General features: G+C 42.6%; 1 protein-coding gene across 2 annotated transcripts in view; it reads left to right on the top strand.

The window, feature by feature from the left end:
• SERPINB7 (serpin family B member 7) overlaps positions 1-11,476 on the top strand; it is a 71,380-nt gene that overhangs the window by 5,412 nt on the left and 54,492 nt on the right. Inside the window, exon 1 of one of the 2 annotated variants that reach the window (XM_025886801.2) lies at positions 2,737-2,783. The exons of the other annotated variant lie outside the window; for it this stretch is intronic. The gene's annotated coding sequence lies outside the window, so the exon portion shown is untranslated. Of the gene's footprint in view, positions 1-2,736; positions 2,784-11,476 lie in introns of those variants that run through there. 2 annotated transcript variants of the gene reach the window in all.

Here is an 11,476-nt window from a genome sequence, read left to right as displayed (position 1 = left end):
GCCCCACACTGTGCTGTTCTTAAGAATTATTTAACATAGGGGCGCCTGGGTGGCTCAGTTGTTAAGCGTCTGCCTTCGGCTCAGGTCATGGTCCCAGGGTCCTGGGATGGAGCCCCGCATCGGGCTCCCCGGTCCGCAGGAAGCCTGCTTCTCCCCCTCCCACTCTCCCTGCTTGTGTTCCCTCTCTTGCTGTGTTTCTCTCTGTCAAATAAACAAAATCTTAAAAAAAAAAAAAAGAATAGCACAGTATTCATTTACAGGATATAGCAGGATTTTATAAATAATTCCTTCTTATTGTATATTTTCAGTTGGCTTACTTTTTAAATTTTAAATGTATCAGATTATAATTGGAGATAATATTTGAGGGTTACTTGTCCCCTTGATGTCTTATATCCATCTTCTAGGCTTTCTTTGTATACTGCCTTCATGAGGAAAGAGTATGCTGTTGGGCAGTGCTGAGGTTCCTCAATGGATTTTCTAGATATTAGCCTTGAAAGTCAAGCTTTTGTTTGCATATACCTGAATTTGGGAGATGAGGTTCTTTAAATTTCCAAGATTTGGCACAAAAAATGCAGGGTGCAAACTACGAGAGAAGCTGAATATGCAGTTAATTTGACACATGTGGACACATTTCTGTATGTATATAGGGCTGGAACAGCTTATGCACAGACTTATAAACAGTTTTAGTAGTTTTTCCACTTTATGCTACCACTAGCAATGTCTGAGAAGTTCCTGTTCAAATCTTTTGCATATTTTTCTACTGGGTTGTCTTTCCTTTTATTACTGATTTGTAGAACTACTTTATATATTTGCATAACATTTGAATGGGAGGAGATGAGGAAAAGGGATGTACTTATACTCTAAGTCTAGCCTTGGCAATGTGTCTAATTTTCCTGTATCCAAAGGGGTGTGTGTGTGTGTGTGTGTGTGTGTGTGTGTGTGTGTGTTGAGGGGATGCATGGGATGTTGTTTCTATAAAGGACTAGTGACCTTCAGATAGCCTATTATGTTATGCCATGCTGCCTACCATTCTTACCCTTTCTACCCTGGCAGTTAATCCATGGGCCAGGGTATCCAGTAAGATGGAGACTGAGTATCCCCAACCCAGATAAATGGAAATAGAGAATAGAAGTGGTTCTATAAATTAGTGATACTGGCTGGTTTTATTTAACATGAACAGGGAAGTCTTATTTCAGCACACAGACACTACATCTCTATGCTCCACTGTCACGGGGCCATGGCTGTATTTAACAAGGGCAAAGTGACAGTAATTTTGTGACGTAGATAAGATTTTTATTTTACATACAGATCATGATGAAATGCAAAATGAAAGTCTTTTTCCAAAAGATAATTTAGGAAATGTCCAGGTGTGTATGAAGGGTGTTTATAGTCATGGCCAACCAAAATACTCCTTGGACCACAATTAATTAAGTACATATTTTTCAAGTGCTTACCAGATTTCTTACAGTGTATTAAATCTTTGGGATTTTAAGGCGGTATGGCTTGCTTTCTGTGCTCAGGAAAATGTCTTGTAGGAGTGACTTAGAAGTGACAATATAAAATTATGTATAAAAAGTGGAAATTCAGTAAAATATATGATGAAAGCATATTATCAAGAAAGAAAGAAATCAATATGGGCTCATGATAATATGGAAGATGGTGAAAATGGGGGATTTGAGGTGGACTTTGAGTAATAGGTAATATGTAAATAGAAGAATCTTATAGGATCAGTTCTCATACATCCTGGATTTTCCAGGGCTGTCTCAGTCGGTTATTACAATAATAATTACATTTATTAAATGCCTGCTATCTACTAAGTACTTTGTATATGCTACTTATAATCCTCTCAACCACAAATTTCCTAAAATTCTCCCCATTTTTTCAAACAAGCAAAGCAAGACATACAGAGCTTGCCAAAGGTCGCGTGGGTACAAAGTGAGGAGCTGGAATTTCCAGTACACCACACCCTTGTCTATTCTGCCACTAGAAGCGCATTTCCCAGAAGACGTACCCTGATGTTTGGTTCCAAATATATGGTCTCTGCTGTGTATTGCGTTGTTAGCATTTCTGCAGAGTTGCACGTTGCCATCTATTATTGGCAAAAACCGTTCATGTGTTGCAAGCTTATCCTGAGATCTGGGACTTGAGTTACTTCATCTTCAGGGACACCATTTGGACTCTAGATAACGACTGTCGTGGGAATGGCTGAAGCCCAGGCATTCGGTCAGTCCTGGGCAGAGGACAGGATTGTCTGGGTTTTGCACCTGGTGCTTGGCCCCTCTTGGCTCTGTCTCACCCTCTCACCCTCCCTGTGCTGGCTCTGATTCTTGGCTCTTAACTGATAACCTGCTCTAGGTCCAAGTACACACAGTTTAGATGGGAATGTGAAAGGAGAGTCTTTAGAATGTTTTCTTTCTGTGGTTGGTTTAGTTTACTTGCTCATGATTAAATGTGGTAGGATGAATGACAGACACCAAGGCGCTACTCTAGGCTTCCTGCTGAGCAGGGGGATGCCATGTGCCTTCCTGAGTTGGACAGGGAAGCCTATTTGGTGTGCCTCCTTGGTGTCCCTTCCATGATTTTCTTCGGAGAGCATCTGGGAGAGGGGAGGGGCTTCTTGCACTGCTGTCACCACTGCTGCTGTTGTTGCTAGCCGCTCCCTCAAGGGTTGAGCCAGCGGGGATTCTGGGGAACTTTCCCTGGACCTTGGCAGAGATGAGGAGGGAGGAGGCAGGAGGAACTTGAGCCCAGCAGTGCAGGTGGCAGAACTGCAGTGGGAGGAGGTAAGGGGCATTCTTATGCATGCTGGGTTATTCTAGAGTATTCTCAGACACTCTAAAAGGGATGGGCAACACCAGTGGCTGTCTATGTGAGCATTCATCTGCCTTCAGAGTGACAGCTTTGCCTCCAGCATCTGGGCTTCTGGCAGTCAGACAATGCCTTGCTTGGTAAAACCAGAGTCTCCTGCGCTTCCCTGAAGGCATCATAAACTCCCTTATTCACTCTCTATTCTCTACAGGGTTGTAGAGTGATTTTAAGATTAGAATGACAGTGGATGGCAGCCTCTATCACATTGGCCAACATATTAGATATAAGAAAATCAGCATTGTTCTTTACTGTATGTGAAAAACGCCTATCAACTGCTGAATAAATCCACGCTTATAAGGGATAATTTATACACCGAACATACTTAATGCTTGCATCCAGGCTTCCTATCCCCTGGGCGTAAAAACGGTACTAAATAAATGTGTGAATGAATGAATGGATATTTACAAGCTAGTCTTTTCTACCTTTTTGTTTGTTTGTTTAACAGCAAATGATCTAAAACCCTGATGACAAGTTGCGTGTCAGCTCCCAGATCCAAAACAAAAGCTAGAAACAATAATACACGATGATAAAAATCCCCCCCAAATCTTCTAGGTGTTAGACACTCCCTGTTGGTGATATTTTCATTATTATCAATGATATTTGGCAACTTTAGCAACAATGGGGAGAGGTTTGAGCTTGATGTTGTTGTTTTTAGGAAGGTTAGGTGCTTTGGAGTACTTGATAAACTTAATTCAGATTCAAAAGTTCCCCACCCAGAAAAACAAAAATCCAAAACTGGGTGCAGCTGAGCTTTAGAATATCTCTGTGGTTTATGGGGCGCCCGGGTGGCTCAGTCGTTAAACGTCTGCCTTCGGCTCAGGTCATGATCCCGGGGTCCTGGGATGGAGCCCCGCATCGGGCTCCCTGCTCCGCGGGAAGCCTGCTTCTCCCTCTCCCCCTCCCCCTGCTCATGTTCCCTCTCTCTGTCAAATAAATAAATTTAAAAAACTTAAAATTTAGAATATCTCTGTGGTTTAAATGTTGTGTTCAACAGTAATGTATAGCCTGGACCTCTCTGCTCATATTTTTGCTCATAAAGATGAACCAGAGTGTGGGCTTCTCATGGGGCCCAGACACAGAGGAGAGGAAGGAAAAGGAAAGGGACTTTTTATATTTTTGAGGCCCTAACCTTGCATTTAATCACAGTTGTAGCTGGAAGATTCTGATCCAAAGTCTGTGGTTGGTAGGGTTTTCAATACTGACATGTTAGTAGAGAAGTTTATGTTTATATTGATAAATAAAATAGCATTGATTCCTCAACAGGGATGAGGTAAAACTGTTCTGGAAGTTTTTCTTAAAAAAGAGGTATTAAGTCTCTCATTTGTCTGAAAAGTGCTTAGAGATCTACATGGGGTGGAATGAAACCTAAGTTTCATAACTAAGGAAGTGTGCTGTTTTATTCACATTTCATGAGTGAAGATGGGGTCTGGGTTTGCTCCAAAGTAAACGCTGATTTCCTCCTTTATTCTTTGAGAATTAGGTTATGCTCTCCTGTCTGTCCTGGTTTGTGTTGCCATGGGGGATGCTGCCTGGAACACCAGCAAAGAGATAAGAGCTCCACAAGTGAAGTTTTGTAGGGACAAGCCCTGTAGTCTTAGAATGTTCCCCAGAGGAGCAGAGACAAGGATACGGCTGGTCATCAGGGCTGTCCGGAGAGAGGTTGGAGCCCCAGGGACGGTGATGCTCTGCGCCTGAGCCCTTCCCTCCAGCTCAGTCGACCTCACTGGCCTCTCTCCTTACTTCTGTCAGAAGGAGTTTGAGCAGCATTTCTCCTGTAAAGCCTCTTGCAGCCATTCCTGCTCCCCCAAAGCTCTTCCCAAGCATCGCCACCCATCACAGGGCATGGACTACCGGGGGAGAGGCAGGAAAAATGTCTTAGGAATTTCCTCCTGCCCACAGTGTTTAAACTGAAGTGTTGAATTGAGGTGGCACTTCAGATCATAGTTAGAGGCTTCCTGTTTTTTTTCCCACTTCTGAAATGATGAAAAACACTTTTTTCTTTACTGCTTCTTTTCTTCTCATTTCTCCCCCGCCCCTTTATTTTTCAATTTTTCTTTCCCTGCGAGAAGGGTGGGAGGGGGCATGAATGGGACAAAAATCAGGGATAAGATGAGAAGGATCGGAGTTTCTTTCTCCTGGTCCCTTTGGTATATAATTAGCCTGTTTTCATGGCAGACACTGGAGTTTGCGGGTTGACTGAACAAAATTCACTGGCAGTAGTATCATTTTAAAGGTGAGTTAGTGGGGTGCCTGGGTGGCTTAGTTGGTTAAGTGTCTGCTTTCAGCTCAGGTCATGATCCCGGGGTCTTGGGATCGAGCCTCGCATCAGGTTCTCTGCTCAGCGGAGAAGCTGCTTCTCCCTCTCCCTCTGCTGCTCCCCCTGCTTTTACGTTCTCTCTCTCTCTCTCTCTGTCAAATAAACAAAATCTTTAAAAAAATAAAGGTGAGTTAGTGAGGCAAGCGGTGCTTAATAGACGGGCACTTTGAAGAATTTTAAAAATCTTTATTCAGCTATGGACAAGAACTGTTAGCACGTCACTAATAAAAGGGTGCAGTTCTCTATGTAAGGCTGTTGTCATGGTTGACCAGTATGTTTTTACCTATCACCAAAGGTGGAAACAAATAGGGACAGTATTCATTGAGATAAATATTTACACATGAACCTTTGAAGTTTAAAAGGAGGATACTGTTCTGTGTGCACAGATGTTATGTAATGAGAGCATGCCTCAGAGGATACAAAGTAAAGAGGAGAGCTGTTTTCTCACACGTGTTGCTGCCTGTTCAGGCTCAGATTATGAACTTTACTGTGTGCCAGGTCTCATAAAATCAATATGCGGGGTGGGTGCATGAAATGTTTCAGCCAAGTGGTTGGGAGTGTATTTTCCTACACCTTGATGGTGACTGGCCATTTCTGTCAATGGGGCACAGAGAACCGATTTATGAGTGGTTTGCTCCCAGCCACCCCTGGAGGACCCACAGAGCGATCCAGTGACAACACCACAGTCTAAGAGCCATCCCGACCTGTCTCTTGTTAAAGGTTGTAAAAGCCACACAGCCATTCATCTCATATGACAAAGTGGGTATGGGCTTCCACAGCATCCCAGTTGAAATCAGGGTGGAGGATAAACGGAGGTTCCTGCATCCATGGTCGGTATTTTTTGAGGAGCTGGTGAAGGAGATTCTGTGAGATTAGAAGGCATTAATTATCTCAGGCAGTTAGGCCTGGCCCTGCGGTTTCCTCCAAGATTCCTGTCCTACATTTTAGATTTTGCCAATCATTTCCAGAGTCTTGGGTGGACTCAGTGTGTGTGTGTGTGTGTGTGTGTGTGTGTGTGTGGTGTGAGGAAATGGAAAAACTTACAAAGACTCTCATTTCTTTGTAGTTGACATTACAGTGAATTAAAAGTCTTTCTTTTCTCAAATTCTCTACCTTTTCCCACATTGGTCACCATTGTCATTTTGAAAGTTTCTGTTCAATGTTAAGAGTTAGAAACATAGGAAGTTCATCTTTCTTGTCCAGAAAATTTAGTTAGCTACAAAACAAAAATTTAGATTCTGGATTTTCTGATTCTTATTGAGCCAAATGATTGTGTATAAGTTCTATCTATTATAGCATGTGTACCCTTGGAAAAGTAATTGAATAACTTGAAATTAATTTTCAGCTGAAAAATAGGAAAATAGGAATAATAATAAAATAGTGGTATCAATGCTTGTGAGGATCAAGAGATTTTATAGATTTAGTTGGTGTAAGAGTTTTAGTTATAAAGTGGCATAGGGGTCTGTCAGGAATCAAATATGATTTGCCAGAGTCCTTAATCTCATCTTTGGTTTCCAGAGGGCCATTTAATGCTTTAGGGTTGGAGTTGGCAAACTTTCGCTCTTAGTCCAAAACAGGCTTGCCACCTGATTTCTTAAATAAAGTTTTATTGGAACACAGCCATGTCCATTTGTTTACCTCCTTGCTCTGTCTGCTTTCATGCTACAACTGAAAAATTGAGTTGTGACAGATGGCGATATGGCACAGAAACCCAAAGTATTTACTCTCCGGTCCCTTACATAAAAAGTTTGCCAACCTCTGCTCCCAGGAGTTCCTGATGAAACAGTCTAAACTTCTATAGGGCAATGCTTAGTCTTTCATGTAATCGTACACACTAGGCACCACACTTAGCAAACTAGCAGTAGAGCTCCCCTTCAAGTTCACAGTCTGGTTTGCCTTTCTGGTAAGTTTTAGATTCTGAGGGATCCTTTCCTGTTTGTTGTCCATCCCTCAGCTACAAGTGGTTTTACCAGGGGGTGTGTTGCCCACATATTTTAGTAATGACTTCTTCAAACCTGGGGTTAGTGTCACACTGCTACATTCTCACTGCACCTCCCCCACTGCCTCATGCACACACTTTGTACAACTGCCATTGCTAACTGTGTGGTCCACGTAGCAGGCAACAAATGGCATGATTGGTGTGACTTTAAAACGTTCACCGATATAGAGCCCCAGAAATTTTTAATGGTATCAGGACCAGGACTGATCCTAACTGCCTGGTCACACCCAGAGCCAGACACCATCCACAGAGATTAGTTCTTTTCCCTCTGATATTTGTGCATTTCCTGGCTGGCGAAAAGTGGCACATGGGACTTAAATTGTATAGTGAACACTTTCACTGTCTCGAACAGATTAGTTAATATAAAGGGAAGCAAACAGTCATGGGCTGCTTTCTTAAAGATGCTTCCCGCTTCCCTGAAGCACTCAGAAATATAATCACTGTTTAGAAACTGGCTCTAAATAACAGTGACTTGGCCATTTTTATCCAGTCTCAAATCTTCTGTATCTGTCCCCTGGAGAGATAGTGGTTGACTGTGGAGAGATGTTACAGGGACAGTTAGAGGAAAGTGATTCTTTAGGGCCTGGGCCCCGTTACATGAACAGATCCTCATACCATCTGGATTTTTGGTATGTGTGACATAAAGAAGACTCTCGTGGAAATCCTGGTGCCCATGTGGGTGATAGGCCCACTGCCTTCTAGCTCCTCACCCTTCTCATCGACATGAACAGCCACTGTGAGGCTCCCACTCCCTGCTTTGACACAAAGCCCAGATATTCAAAGCCATCCTCACAGTGTGCAAGTTCCCTTAACAGCAAAGAGCAAGAACTTTGCCTTGTGGCCAGGGTCCACGAGTTTTAGTATTAGGCCCTAAATACGTAAGAAAGATTTCAAAGCTTTCAAGACTTGATTAGAATCATCACTGAGTGTAGACCCACTTCTTGGTCAGTGGCTGTCAAGCAGTTGTTATCGAGCACGTGCATGTGCGCACATGAAATAGTATTTGCCCTTACTGTGAGCAGTGCTCTGTGATCTGTTTTATTCCCTTTGTTCTCGTGTGTCCTCTCCTGTTCTATCTTATCATATACTACTGTATTTCAGTTTTTAAAAAGATTTTATTTATTTTGGGAAGGAGAGAAAGATGAGGGAAGGGGCACAGGGAGAGAGAACCTCAAGCAGACTCCCTGCTGAGCGTGGAGCCTGATGTGCGGGGCTCACTCTCACGACCCTGGGATCATGACCTCAGCCATAATCAAGAGTTGGACGCTTAACTAAGCCTGAGCCACTCAGGCGCCCCTCATTTTTTTTTTTTTTAATGCTGATGTCCATCCGCTAAATGTATTTCATTTCCCCCAGTGGATTGTAATCTGCAGTTTGGAAAGCAGTGTTCTAGGTAATATGAACATTACTGACTCTTGCCTACTAAAATTGATGGCTAGGAAACGATATATGTTTTCCTTCGTACAGAACCATGACACAGAGACCTAACGGAGAGCACTCAGGCCTCTCTGGGCACATGTATCTTTTTCCTTCCACAACTGGATGGAGTATTTTAAAGTCCTGATTTCCTTTTTATTTCATTACTAGCTTTTCTCTTCTCCACCGCCCCCCCCCCAAGTCTGTTTTCTTTCTGCCTTTGACCACTAGCTCCACCAGTCACATGAAGGGCTGCCTTGTTCTCTACTGTCCTTGAGCCCTTGCGTATGTGGCTGTGGCCTCCTTTCTGCCCCTGTAGGCCTGATCAATTCTAGTTTATCTCTGCTAAGTTTCTCTGCACCCTCTAGTTCTCCATGAACTCTTATTTCCTGGTTGTTCAGGAAGTGGCACTTTTCATTCTGCCTTGTAATTGCTCATAAAGGGTCTCCTTTCCAAACTTTGGGCCCATTGAAGGCAGGGACAGGGTTCTTTTCTTTTTTTTTTTAAAAAAAATTTTCTTATTGTTATGTTAATCACCATATATTACATCATTAGTTTTAGATGCAGTGTTCCATGATTCATTGTTTGTTCATAACACCCAGGGCTCCACGCAGAACGTGCCCTCCTTAATACCCATCACCAGGCTAACCCATCCCCCTACCCTCCTCCCCTCTAGAACCCTCAGTTTGTTTTTCAGAGTCCATCATCTCTCATGGTTCCTCTCCCCCTCTGACTTACTCCCCTTCATTCTTCCTCTCCTGTTATCTTCTTCTTTTTCTTTTTTCTTAAAATATGTTGCGTTATTTGTTTCAGAAGTACAGATCTGTGATTCAACAGTCTTGCACAATTCACAGTGCTCACCGTAGCACATACCCTCCCCAATGTCTATCACCCAGCCACCCCATCCTTCCCACCCCCGACCACTCCAGCAACCCTCAGTTTGTTCCTGAGATTAAGAATTCCTCATATCAGTGAGGTCATATGATACATGTCTTTCTCTGATTGACTTATTTCACTAAGCATAACAAGGGACAGGGTTATTTTAAATTTACCTACCATGGTATCCCCACAGTATGTCACAAGGTCTAGCATCTAGTAGGCTCTTGATGCAAATTTGTGGGATGAATGAGTAGATGAATGGAACTACTGACTGGAGGGGGAAAAAGCCACTAGATGAAGGATTTGAATGGGCAACCTCCTTAAAATAAGTTCTATTATCATTCTTCTTCTTCTTTTGTTTTGTGCACAATGCCAGAATGTCCACGGAATTTCCTTCTGAAATAAGATTGTGAGGCTTTTCTCTTATCTCTGGTGGTATAGTCTTTGTATCTTCATTCAGATCATACCTGCCCAAGGCTATTACTGAATCGGACTTATAGATTGTTATGTGCATTAGTATGTGTATCAAGTGGTAGGAGACACAGTGGCCTCCTAGACATCTAGCTTATGGGCTGAAAGGAAATGGGACAAGATTGTATACATTAAGGATCCTAGCTTCAGGCACGTTCATGAAAAGCTGCATGTGCCAAGGATCTGATTTGCATGGTTTTCATTGGCATGGTTTTGAATTGTGTATGTTGGCTGTCTCAGCCAGTGCACGTGGTGGTTGGTGCATGCAAGCAATCACGCTTGTTCTCCAGAAGATCAAATATTGGAGAGGAAGTCTTTTCCCTTGTAATGGCATTTTCATCTCAAATTTTATATTGGCTTAATTTAATTAATCCCGTATCTGTGGAATATAATTCATTTTATCAATAGTCAGTTAAAATTTCACTTTAGTATGGTTGCTGGATTTCAATTGACTCAACATGGGAAAAGCCACTTCTCAGAATATTCACCAACAAAAAGAGATTGTTTAGTCCTCTTTTATTTCTGTAATTTCATTTATTGAAGGACCATTTTTAGTGTCTACTAGGATATTGTGGTGAGACAACAAACACAGACATTGCCTTCATGGAACCCAAAGTGTAAAGGAGAGACAGACATTCAACAAATACATAGATACATAGTTGTAAGCTCTTATAAATACTAAAGGGAAGGTCTCTGAGTATAGGAAGGAGGGCCGAATTTAGATTAGATGTTGAGGAAGCCTCTTTGTTGATGTGGTATTTATGCCAGATACTTCATTCCTGGTGATGGAAACCTGTAAGAAATCTTTGAGGAGGAAAAAGCTAACTCTTTTAAATAATTGAAATATCACTGTACTGGAATTTAGGGAGAGCATTACGTTCCTAGAGCTGCTATAACAAACCACCACAAACTTTGTGGTTTAATTAAAGCAACACAAATGTATTCTCTTACAGTTCTGAGGATCAGAAGTCTGAAATCAAAGAGTCAGCAAGGCCAACACTTACTCTGAAGACTCTAGGGAAAATCCTGGCTTGCTTATTCCAACTTCTGGTGGCTCTAGACTTCTTTGCCTTGTAGAAGCACAATTCCTGTCTCTCCACTTGCCATCTCCCCCTGAGTCTCTGTGGCTGAAATATCACTCTCCTGTGTCTTATAAGGGCATCAGTCATTGGATTTAGGGTATACCTGGGTAATTCAGGATAATTGCATCTTGAGATCCTTACTCAAGTCTACAAAGACCCTATTTCCAATTAAGATCATATTCATCTGTACGGGGGCGGGGGTTAAGAGATGGGTATATCTTTTTGGGGAAGGAATACAATTCAACCCACTACAGGAGTGAGAAGGGGAGTGTTGGAGAAGAGGTGGGCAGTGGGCATGGCCAGGTCATGGCCATGGGCCTTGTAGGCAAGATCAAGAACACAGGGAAGTCTTTGAAGGGCCCTCAGCAGGGAAGTAACATGATCCACCCATGTCTGAAGACAACTGTCCTGGATGATGTTAGAGATCAGATTGGAGAGGGCAAG

Source organism: Callorhinus ursinus, unplaced genomic scaffold (genome assembly GCF_003265705.2).
Source record: "Callorhinus ursinus isolate GAN/ISIS: 27379988/994484 unplaced genomic scaffold, GSC_fseal_2.0 scaffold11, whole genome shotgun sequence".
Lineage (NCBI taxonomy): Eukaryota > Metazoa > Chordata > Mammalia > Carnivora > Otariidae > Callorhinus > Callorhinus ursinus.
This window is presented reverse-complemented; position numbering and strand designations above follow the sequence as displayed.